Below are 13,087 nucleotides of genomic sequence, written 5' to 3'. Positions count from 1 at the left end.
AAAAAAAAAAAACAAACGTTGTTTAGTATTTTATTGCGGACCCACGCTCCGTGTAATTATCTCGTCGGGTTATTTATAACCCTCTACCGACTATCTATCAGGGCTACTGTTTTACGGTTATGGGAAACTTGACAAGCTGGAAAATTGCTCCGTTATGTGAGTTGAAAACAATTTTTTCAAACAAGAAAACAAACACCGTATACCTAATTACACCTTGATGTTTAAGATATTTGAATATTTTTAATCCATTCCTATTGGAATAAGCTCAGAAATAAGATCAACAAAAAATCTCCGACATCCCGGTTGGGAATGTTATTTGCAGTCTGATTTCTTCCTTTTTGTTTTGTGTTTGCACAGCTAATTGCAATCTTATATTCCATAAATTGTAATTCGTTCATCGGTTTATTACATGAAATAAAAAGTCTGCTGATACATGAGATTTGAAAGTGTGATTTTCACTTTATTTATTTATCGTTTGTCGCGTAAAATTATAACATACAAAGGTAGTTCGAACTTGAAATGTCGGAATGTTTATCATTCTCAGCCAACGACAATCAATCTGCGGCTTAAATGCCAACGTATCTCAGTCTTCTTTTTTTTTACTGTCTCATTAATTACGTTTTTCTCATTTGATTAGTACTATTTTCGTTTCTTCCCCTGTTTTTCCTCCTTCTTTTCCGTGAACCCCCGTTTCCGCGCTCGCTTGTTTCACCCTCGGCGTATTCGCTACACAAATGTATACACAAGCCGCAGGTACACACAAAAAGGTATATAAAAAGAGGAAGAAAAAAAAAACACCGCATAAAAAATAAAACGAAATTACCGCTCAACCGCTCCGTGGTCTTTCACTTCTTTTTCTTTTTTCACTTCCTTTCACCCTTACGGAACAGCTCTTTATTCTCAATTGTTGACCTAGTATCACGGTACAGAGCAGTTATTATCGGCTAACATCTTTATTTATACAATCTTGCGTAAACAAAACATGAAATTACTTTACATTCTCAACGTGTATGATATTTGTAGGAAACGTATTCAGAGTTAAAAGATGGAGAAGGAGGATCAAAGAATACATAACATAACTCGGTGTATTAAATCGGGATAAAATTATTATTTCCTTATTGTATATTTGCAATATTCATAACTTCAGAGCTTGCATAATCTCTCATGGCGATACGTGCGACAATTTTAATGAACGGAAATTATTCATCGTCTCACGAGCAAAAACCAGAAGAAGCCCCGATTCGCGGTTTTCGGTACATCGCTTCTCCGCTTCTCTCATCCGAAAAGCTCTTGGCTGAGACTATTTCAAAGGGCGCAAGCTCCGCAGGGTTTCAAGCGTAGTATTTGAATTCGCGTCGCAATTGAAACCAAGAACGTGGCGTACACATCGTGCGACTTGTAACTAATTACGACATACCTTAACTAGAGCTTGGAATTAATTGGTGGACTAGAATTTCCAGGAATTGTGAATAATAGTTGTGAGTTTTTGACAGCAGATTCGATTGTCACTGATTGGTGACGGTTTGTCAGACTCGAATTAAGAAGAGAAAATAATTCAAAGACGGCAGAGAGTGAGAGAGAGAGAGAGAGAAGAAGAAATGGAAGGAATACGTTCGTCCAGAGTTTTTCAGGGTGGGGCTAAGTAATTTCCGATAAAATTTCCAGGAAACTGGCTTTCAAATGGCGGGGACACCAATCGATGGAATCAGTCATCGGCCGATCGTTCTGCGCGCAGAATATAAATTGTTGCAATTTTAATTCCGTCTCGAAACGAGCCAATAAACCGGGGGCAACAAAAAGCTCCCTACAGCGAACGGAAAGCTCGATTTTCACCCCCGTCCTCGCGCAGAAGGCCACATCCGACCGTCGACTCGTCGCAAGCGAAGCCGAGCTGACGTATATAAAAAAGAAGGTGAACTCGAAATTTGCATAAGCGTCAAGCCGAGCTTACGACGAAATCGCGCCGTTTCGGAATCAGGTTCAAGATCAATCTCGTCTTCAGATATCGGATATTTTTTTCAGCTCAGATCAGGGGGTTGAGAGGGGGTGGAGGGGTGGAGGGGTGGAGGGAATCGTTCATTTGCATTATTCGGATCCTGGATGTTCCACATCAGACACTCGAGTCCCCGCCCGAGTCTAGAACTAGGCATTTTTACTACGACTTGGGAAAATCGGGCACATAATGGAGAATTTTCCGGCACGCCTAACTTGCCGCCGAATATCACCGGGGGATCGATTTTCAAGTTGTTTATCTCGAATATTACACTTTCCAGCCTGCCACCCCTCCGACCGTCGCTTTCGTATATCTTTATAGGCATCGTCAGGATCTACCCTCCAGTAAAACTTGCCGGTTACCCGTATAGCAGGCATCACTTGTTGTGTCGCTTAGGAATATTTTTACACCTCTTCAGCGGTGTCAAAAGGAGAAATTCGCGCCTTAAACTCGGCCAGTAATGCAGGCGGATAAAAATTAACGCGTTTCGGATTTGCAAAGCGGATAATTGGTCGGAACTTTCGAGGCTGAGACACTCTTCGTATTTTGCAATATAAAAGAAACGATGACCGTGAGAATAATTTTTTGGTGAGTAATATATCTCATTTCTCAAGAAATTACAGGAAGTCGTTGATCGTTTCGCTATACCGAGAAATATTTCCTACATGTATAATATGTATAACGGAAAACCATTTGGTAGAGTAAAAGCAGTGAATTCCTGCTTTTCTTGGGCAGGAAGCAATCGAGCTTTGTACGTTGTAGTATCGGGGAGGAAAAAAAAAGGTGAAGTATAGTCGGAAACGAAGAGGCGAATTTTGTAAAACGCTGCTTAATTCCGAATACCCGGACTTTTCAATCAGCGAGAAGAAATGTGAGGGAGCTTGGAATGTGAATCGACTGATTAGAGGAACGCTAACTTTTGCAAGTGCAATCAGTATCAAGGAACGGAATGCGTAAACTTAACCAAACACGTTTCGCAATTGTCTCTCGGTTTTCGGGTAACTGTTGCTAATCCAAACGTCATGTTTGTGCCGGCACGGTAGGGTTGGAAATGATATGGATTAGGCGAGCGTTTCTCAGACTGTTTACCAATTAGTTCTAGTTAGCGATACACGTGTTCCAGAGCCTCTAATGCGGAAGGGCGGCGTTTCCGCGACTCCGGAGGATTCTGGGAGCTCGTGAAATCCCGGCAAGAAACGTCTTCGCAGGGTCAAAAGGACGAGAAACGTCGGACTCCGTCCCATGGTCAGTAAAACAGTTTCCTCTTGATTATTGCTGATTGTACGACAAGAAATCGAGCAGCTCGTCGGAGAACATTTCCGAGAATCGGCGGAGTGAGAATCTTCAATCAAGTCATCTCAGGAGATGCACCTCAATTAGTGTACGAGATAATTTTCGACTATTTTGAATGTTTTCGCATTCGTAAAGTAAAGTAGCGACAACCTTAGGAAAAATAAAACGGAGACAGGATAATGATCAGAAAAAAAACACGTTGTTTTTATTTTTTGCGAGAGAAGAAATAACTAGATTGGAGGGAAATGAGTTATCGGCAAAGTTGAATCCGTTATACACAATTCGCAAGCTCAGCCGTTGTGTTTCTCGGATTTTACGCGACGCCCGTTCAGCTCCGTTGTAATTTTCTTTCTCACCACTTGGGTCGAGTAAAATAGAATGAATGAAACTCGAGGGTGATGTGGGGGTTATTGCTATTTTTGCCGAGTCGACTCGACGCGAGACAGAGCGAACGAGTCTCGTTTATTGAAAGTAGATCCGTGCCTGACACATCTCGATTTCCTTTTATCTTAGGAGTGTTTATTTTCTTCACACGTTTCGTATATTCCGTTTTATTTGTTCGTTGCCATCCCCAACCCGTTTTCACCCCAATCTTAGGGCAAATATTTGCCGCCGGGGGTGGAACCCCCTCGACCTTAGCAGCCCGGCCTCTCCGCGAAGGGTAAATAACTTTTTTTGCAAGTCAACTGCCAGCCTCAGAATTGAGCACTCGCGTCTCTCGTTCGTTCGCAAGTGTATACAATATTATATGCGGGCTTGGGTTCCGTGTTCGTTGTATATACGATATATATATACGTATATTTACACAACTATATAGTATAAGCCCCGATGACTATTTCCCCCCCCCCCCCTGCAGAATGTAGATGGTATATCTTTCCAAGTCCCGTTCGAGGGTTCTTATAACAAACTTTGGTCGTTTCTAGACTCTCGAGGATGATCGATCACTTTTCAAACGAAAGCTCGATTCAAGTTTCAATTTGTACCTCCCCTTATACATCTTTTTGCCAATTCGTGCGAAAAGAACGGTTTGAGGAGGTAAAAAAACGAACCGCGCAGCTTGAAAAGAAGACGACGAAGAAGAAGAAGGATTAAGCTGTTAATGCGCCCTGAACTCCACGCCGGTTCGATAATGCTCAATACGATACACCGAAGACGCTAATTATTGCCCCCCAACGTTCCCAACGACCGTGTATCTGTATCTCAACTGTCCCGACTATATTCAACTTGTCCGACTCCCTGCTTTCGATCGATGTAAGAATCAGCCGTCGCGGAATAAAACCGGATTTCCTCACCCGGCCGAGTTAAGCCGTAATAAGTTAATTATTGGCAAATTGGCCCTACGGTCAATATGAGTTACACTCAATTAACTGATAACCTGATTAAGTCAGTACCGCGCTCTTCTATAAGATCCTCGACCAGCCGTCGTGGCTAATGAAGCTACTTCCGGCAACGCGGAGACTAACCGTGGTGAAAGTTTTTCCTCAAAATCTCGTGAAAAATGTTGAGGAACGTGTCAATCGGAAGACCGAATTGTCGAGAAGAAAATTGAAAAGCATCAAAGCTAGGATGACGTTGAAACTTCAAAAGGACACGGGAACATAAAATTCTTTCGACGATGTACTTTTCAAATCGTTTCCAAAGCGTCGAGAACCGTCAAAATTTGTGTTCGAAAACCTTCCAGAAATTCGAATTTCCATTGTACGGGCGTTGCAACGCAGCATCAGAGTCCAAGCCGATGCGATTAAAGATCTCATTGTCATCGCGATCATAGAGCGGGTATCTTAATCTTTTTACGTGGTTTCCTTTATCCTCTCCAAGTTTCTGTTTTCACTGTGCTTCGAAACGGCGACGCGGTGAGTCAGAGTTTGAATACCGAGTCGACGGACGCTTCTTACATGTAAGATTTTCTCTAGGTAAGAACTTGTTACTGAAAGTTGGACTTGCAGCAGCGTTAACATCCAGCCTCGAATTGCACCGAGTGTTAACCTGAGGCGCAAAAAAAAAAAAAATAAACACCTTTTACACATTTCGAACGCGCCTCTTGTCCACGTGACGACGCGGAAGGCCGAAGGTGGAAATTCCGATTCCGACAGCGTGGCGAGCTTATTGCTGAGATTAACGGGGGATCGAGAAGCTGTATGCGGATCGAATGATGCGGCTGGTGCGAATGTGGTTCGATTCTTCGATCACCGCCGAGCTCAATTCCGTCCGGATTAATACACCCGCCTGTCGATAATGCGGGTTCGCAACCTCCCCTCACCCCCCTCGCCACCTCATACCTATCGGTATTCATCAATGAACCCCCATCCCTCACCCATCGGCTCCGAAGGCCTGCAAGCTGTAACCCTGCAGCCGAGCGGAGATTCCACGTTTATTAATTGATTGCGGTCGCCGGTGTCATTTTAATTATGGGCATGAATAATTAGCCGCATTCTCCGCTCTGCTGCACCCTACGGCTGCTTGTCCTGTCCGAGTTATTAACGACCACGTCGTTGCTGCTGCCCGACTCGAGCAACATTGTTTCTGCGTTCGGTATTCGGGGATATTGTCAATTTTCTGATAATGTTAAAGGCTATTTGAACACTCGGCTTATTACGATGTTTTATTTTATTCATCGCTTACAGACACTCGGAAACTAGTTTATAGGAATGTTCTTTTTTTTTCCCGATGTTAATAAATTTGTCAAGTACAGACGAGAAATTTTTTTCTCCTACTTTAGAAGAGTCGTCGTATTTTTTCAATTTATACGACTTTCACCGAGGTTTTCCAAATCATCGCTCCGCGACACACCGGTGTAATTAATGCATGCAATCGGGGAATTTATTACAATTTTAAGATCGAATGAATTCCTGGCTTAACTGCGTTTGTTCGCGCGTCTCTAGGAGGCCGATTAATTAATTTAACTTCTACTAGCAGAGCACGACGGAATGGTTTGATTTCAGAATAACCTACTAGTCGTTTCACATTGAACGTAGAGAATGGAATTACAGGAATCGATTTCCATCCACCGTGCAAACGGGTAATCGCAGGTATCATACCCATACTGCAGCTGAAACTCGATTTGTCAACAGCCGAGATTCGATCGCAGACACATGTTTGGTTTGAAAATATTTCCATCGTTTCAATTTCTGCCGACGGAATTGCATCCGTGGAATTAATCTGTCCGTTGTATCGCTCCACCGGTAGTGAAATATGAAAGAAATTCCGTACTGCCAATTAGAGCGTAATTCTCGCCGGCAGCCTCCAATAAAGACGTAAAATAGTTGGTCCGATGTTGTTAGCAGCGTTATGTGGACTCGATGTTTCGCTGCACTATATCGCCGCGTACTCTTAATGAAGGATAACAGATGATAATTAAAAACCCTTCCGGAAATGCCCGGGTATACACGGGCGGAAATAGTTGGAAAGGTGAAATTAACAATACTCGACGTACGCGTTGCAGGGTGGAGGTTGAATCAAAAATTCTATGCATTTAAATAATGGAATCAGGTTTGTACGCATGTACCTGCAGTCTACCAAATTGGGCTCATTTAAATCCATGCAAAATTCACTGACGGTATCAATCAAGACAATAAGGGTGAACATTGTTAAACAACTCACGTGAAAGGGTATCGATTTTAAAAAACAAACAAAATCGCGAATGCACGTCCGCGTTGCGAAAAAATAAAGCCCGACTCTTGTATGCCCGAATGAAAACCAAACAGTTCGCCGAATTTTTTCTCTGCCAAAAATGGTTCGCTGAAAAAATCGTAAAAACGGCAACAGTTGTATAATCGTTCTCAAACAGAATTTAATCCCCAATGTGTACAGTATTTATGTATAACATATATACGGAGTCTGTGTACTCGCGCAAATCGAATGAAACATCTCATCGTCACAATGGCGTGAACTCGGCACGGCTTCTTTCATCTACAAAAAGGTGCCTCTCACCTTTCCGCTTGACACGATTTCGCTTCCGTTTAAATCCGTTCGAGGCCAACTCGTGGCCATATTTATTTCCAAGATCAGAAATTTCGTCGAGTCCGGGAAGAAAGTGTTATTTAAAAATACGTCAACGTGCGACTGGATATTTCAAGCGGACGTGCTGATTTTACATTATTTTCTAACTGTAACAATTCTCCGAATATCAATGCCTAAGCGCAACAAAAGGGAACAAAGTGTGTAAGATTTTAATTTGTCATCGTGAAAAGTTGTAAGAGAGGCGCGTGACCGGCTTTGGGAATTTGCGGAGCAAGATTTTGTGACCGCGTCTGCTTCGGTCTCTGTACACACGTGCGTGCGTGTGTGTGTGTGTAAGTTACCGGCACAAAAGAGTGTATAAAGCATTATTATGTAAAAACGAACTCGAGGTATTCTAAAATACAGCTGCGGGAGAGAAGTTCGAGATTTAAGCTTTCAGAAGAAGTTAATATGGTCTTCTTTCCCCCGCGCGGCTTTCAAGCTTGCAATAATGTTACGATAACTGGGCCCGTTATTTTCGCGAAACGAACCAGGCACCGTCAGCTGGCATAAAAATGATTCACGATTCGTATGAACTCGTCTAAACTATACGCGAATGTAAATTCACGGAGCCAATTAGCTATCGGGGGCTCGTTATCAGTCCGGCACATTTTCCACCGAGTTAGTCGCGCGGCCGGTTTTGAGTCGATATGTGCAGGTGCCCCCAATGTTGGCCATCCTCCCCTGCGGTAAATAGGGGCAAGATTTACGGCTATTAGTTGGTAAGGGTTCGTTTTGAATATCAAGCAGCCGACCCCGCTCCGCCGTCTATATCACCGCATCGGGCAGCCTGCGTGCAGCCTAACGCCACCCTACGTTTCAACCCCTAAATCATAATATCTCGAGGCTTTTGCCATCGGCTGCACATATTCTAAATCCAGGAAAATTCCTACTCATAGAGGAGACGGTTGCCTCCGTTCTTTATTGATCATCAAAAGTCTTCTCCCGCTCTCGCGAACTCGCAATAACTCATTTTTACCACCGATAAGGGATGTTTCAGGTATACAGGTCGGTCAATAAAGTTGAAAAACAGAAAATGATCAGCTTTATCCTTACCTGTGGTATAAAGTGAATCAAAAACCCTGCATTCTTATCGAAATAATTTAGTGATTAATAATCTCTGACGGCTTACATTACCTTTTATCAATGCCGAATACGTAGCGTTGTTCGCACAAATCAACCGACATTGAGTTTCGATTGGGTAAATATATTTTGAAATAAAGCATTAAAAAATTATACAATATGCAACCTGTGTTGAATTTACGAAACTTGTTATTCCGGTCAACGATCTAGAGCTCAATAAAAATGTTAATTTTGGAGATTTCTAGATCATTCGATTACCAGTAAAATGAGCTATGCTTTTTTGAAATTTAACATACGATGTAATTGTTTCATTAAAATACTGCTGAATAGTTTGATGTCTGAAAAGTTTTTTTTTTACTAAACCGAGATTTTTGTTTGTTTTGATATATATATATACATATATATGTGTATAATGTACATGTATATATATACCTAGAAGACATTGTTTTGAACTAATTCAACTATATTATAACCTCATTTGAATAAACTGAAAGTTTTATAGCTACCTAGGTTTCCAAAGCTTGTATTTTAACGACTACAATTTGGCTGATAGATAATCCTATATTCGAATAGGTAGTAAAACAAGGTGGTCCAAATTTTTTTCCAGACTTTGTTGCCCGAGTCGCATATACATTTGCAGACATCTCATATTCGCCTGAAGCGCGTCGCTCCCGACGATCAACGACGGAAAATTATTTTGAGTGCTTTTTTGCCACCGACTCTTCGAATATTGACAGCGAAACGGTGCGGGGGAGAAAAGGGGTTCGATCTTTACCTACGGCGTCTGCTTATCGCGAATGATGTAGATACGTGCGGAAAACGAACGCCGGTGCGTCGATGCCATACACATACGCATATATCTCGGCACAGTTTACATATTGACAAGGTGCTTTCACGAAATTCATTCTTTCTCACTCTCTCCCATACACACCTACATATGTACATATAGTGCCGTACCATCGGCATCAACGACGATCCTCGCCCGAATATAATATTTTTGGTTTCAACACAGAGACCGGTTTGGATACCAACACCAATGGCATTTACTCGAAAAGCGAGAAATTAACTCGCTACACAATTATTTACGCGCTTTACACTTACCTGGGTTTGCCTATTGAATGAAATTAGGGGAGACCTGTGTAATCAAACAGCGACGCGTCTACTGATCTAATATTTAACTCTTCCCTCGCAGTAATTAGACGAAAGCTTACCTCGCTACTGGATTACGCGTCGATTGAACCGTAAAAAAATTCGATACGCCGGTCAGAAATGGAAAAGCTTTTGGGGAAATGTAGGCCAGAAAATCACCGTAATACGAGGAAGAAAATTTCTCATATCAACGTCACAGAGATTGACTTTTATACGATGGTATTTCAAACGGTTGTTTTTGTATTCATTTTTGACGCAGACTTTTTTTTTCCTTACCCTCCGGAGCTGAAATACTCGGCGACGTGAGGCGTGCACTGGGTGTTTTGACGCAGTATGTAAACCGCGGGAGCATCGACGTCAGCTTGCTGTATAATACGAGTCATGACAGGCAAATAATTGCACAACCCGTCGTGCCCACGCCGGTGCATCTTTTGTCGGGGATGCAATTTGTTGCGAAATATATACCCGTCCGCCAGTAGCCGCGGGGTTCACCGAGTGCATTTATAACCCGTGTGCGATGGTGTTCGAGCTTGCGAAAGTGTGAAGGGGAATATAAAATGCCCCGCAACAGTTGACGCACTACTCGCGCTACTCGAGGGCTTGGAAAATACCGGAAAACGATTTTTCGATTCGGCAGCTTCGAGTAGCGCATTAAAGAATTCACGGCTGGATCCTTATTGTTAATCACCGATGCGCGACGGCTGCATATTTAATTACTTACGGAGGTTCAATTTTTCCTTAGAACCAGACGCAATTTATGATAAAAACGTAGGGGTTAAGCCGATTGTGCGGAATTCCAATTCCGGCCGTCGGGATTCGTATAACTTGACAGAATTTAATAAGGATATATACCGTGTGGGGGGAGGAAACTTTGTCACGAGTTTTGCTAATTCATTAATTATGGAAGTCTGGTCGCCAAAGGCTAGAGATACTCGGCCAAGTTAACGCCAAGTATTCCGGCAAGCGGTTATATTATATATTATATATTATATACAGCGACTGGATCGTGATTTATAACCGTGGAACTTTTCTGGCATAAATAACGTGTCGCGTGTCGATTGTCGTCGAAATTTCTGCGTCTATGAGTCATCTCGTAGCAAGTTTCACAAATTTTACGATAATCTCATTACACGTCAAGTATCAGCATTTGGTTTTTTTTTTTTTTTTTTTAGTAACCGCTCACCGTTCACACAATCATTTGTGCCGAATAATGGCTTTCTTAAGGGGTGATTCTACCGTTACCGGCGTCTAAACAGACCAATTGTCGAGATTTTATTCCTCAAAAACTGCTGACCCGATATCATTAATTTCTGTATATGTTCTTACGTACATTTTACGGAGTGTCTCTAAAAATGCTCATCCTTAAAATGTACATAATCACATGTGAAAAAATTGGTAGTATTGCATTTGCAGTTTTTCCGAAATAAATTTCCAAACATTAGCCTGTTTGGATGCTGATTACGGTAGCATAACCCCTTAATTAATCAGTAAAATGACGCATCCGGTCCGAAATCCGCAACGACACCGATCCGCATTTGTAATCAGCACACGCAGCTGTAACACCCGCCATATGAAGTTAGGGACAGGTACAAGTGGGTAAATGGAAATCGAGGAAGAGTTGGCAGAGCGAAAGTTGACAAGCGTGGTGAAAGTCGCACATTCGGGTTTCAACCCTCGGCCCTCGGCCCACGTCACATTCAATTCGAATAACCACCCCGGCCCGCCATCTTCCCGCACCCCATCCGCCGCCGTCCCGTCAGTCATTCAAACTTTATCCACATTCTCTTTCCTCCAATCTCACCCTTGCGTTTTTCCACCAACCGTATAACTCAGCTTTTCACCCCCCGGAGCTCGACGTGTATTTTCTCACGTAAACGCAGAAACAATTTTCTGTGCTCTGCCGTATGTCACGGGCGAATTATTACTTGGCCGATTGAGATGCAATCCGTACGAAAAGCTTTTGAAAATACCGTGAAAACAACCCAATTTCGGGAATATCGATGTCCCAGTCCCTGTATCATGTGTACTTGCAACAAGCTTCGGCGAAAGCTGCATTTTTTTTTCTTTCTTCTTATAATTCGCAGTACACCCGAATGATCTGCGAAACGTTAGTCCATTCGGGGTAGGATATTGGGGAGCGTTGCTACCCTTGCGTGAGGTGAATTTGATGTCTCGAGAATCAGGAGTGTTGACTGTCTCCCTTGTAATTCCGCCAGCGGGCGAGTCGAGTCTGCATCAGCCAACGGGATGTTTCGTGATAGCGTTAATAGATACGGGGGTGAGGGGGATGAAGCTGCGTCAGTAAAGTTGCGTTGCGTATCCCGCGTCGAGGGCTGCAACGCCTGCGAACCGCAGTTTCAATCTGTTGGACGCTTGCCGGCGGAGCTTCAGCGACTGATTTCATTATCCCGACAATCATACAGTTCGTATATCCCTCTTTTTTCCACGGACATCCGGGTAATTGAAATTTTTCTTTGCCTTTTTTCTTCCGTTCCATTTATTTTCACCTCCGACTATTTTACCCCCCCCCCCCCCCCCCCCTCCCCCTTGCCATTTTCATTCCTTTCCTTCCGTTTATTTATTCCCGCGCGCGCGGATTGAGGAATTTTTTCGTTTTATTCGATGGCCTCTGGATCAATCAACTCGAGATTACCGAACCTGAGTGTACCTAGGCAAACGGAAATTAATCAAAGCTCGGGACTTCGAAACTTCCCTTCGTTCTGCGTACAGGCGGATCTGTATATTCACTGCGTATGATTCGCCGTTCTGAAGCAGATACTGCAACGCGATACTTATCGTTTCCGTCGCACGTGTTCCGTAAGCCGCGTGTCACGTTGAACTCGTTACGACGAGCCGATAAAACTCTCGAGCGTGAGCTCTCGTTAATTAAAATCCACCATTAAATATTCTTTGATCTCCTTCGTTGAGGAGCAAAAGAATAACGAATCTCGATCTCGTTTTCTGGATTTGCAGAATCGATAAATCCCTTTCGATATTACATGTTCAACGCTTTTCAAATCACAATTCATATATTTCTTTCGCACTTTCATTTCAACATGAAGCCGCGGAGAAACGGCTGCGGGATATAACGAATAAGTTCATCTGTGTATGAAAAAATTCACCACGTTGTGAGCTTGGAGAAAAATTTCACTTCAACCGCATCAATGTGTTTCAAATTGTTTAAACACTTGAAATGTATTTCTTTTCCCTTTTCTCTTTAGACAGACGAAAAAACACAAGTCATTCCGACAAATCTCAGTAACTAGTCGATCCCGGATGAAATCGAGCGATCGACCAAAAGCTCATCGGTTAATCAATGACATATACACCCGAGTAATGACTTGACGTCGAAGTAGTTTGAAAAAGTGTCGACACATCGTCACGTAATAATTTTCCATTTAATTACTGGTAAAAACTTTTCTGTCGCAGCGAGAGAGCTTCTCTCCTTTTTTTCCTTTATTTTCCGATAGAATCAAATTACTCTTACGCCTGGGACTGAGAGACACACCGATTGGGTGGTGGATGCCACCTTCGCAGCATCGTTCGATGCACACAAACCAGGTTGCAAAA

At 42.8% G+C, this 13,087-nt stretch overlaps 1 protein-coding gene across 7 annotated transcripts in view; it reads right to left on the bottom strand.

The window, feature by feature from the left end:
• The window catches only part of LOC124175778, a 102,452-nt gene that overhangs the window by 3,497 nt on the left and 85,868 nt on the right, over positions 1–13,087 (bottom strand). The window lies entirely within an intron of this gene.

The sequence above is a fragment of the Neodiprion fabricii genome, chromosome 2 (genome assembly GCF_021155785.1).
Source record: "Neodiprion fabricii isolate iyNeoFabr1 chromosome 2, iyNeoFabr1.1, whole genome shotgun sequence".
Taxonomy (NCBI): Eukaryota; Metazoa; Arthropoda; class Insecta; order Hymenoptera; family Diprionidae; genus Neodiprion; species Neodiprion fabricii.
This window is presented reverse-complemented; position numbering and strand designations above follow the sequence as displayed.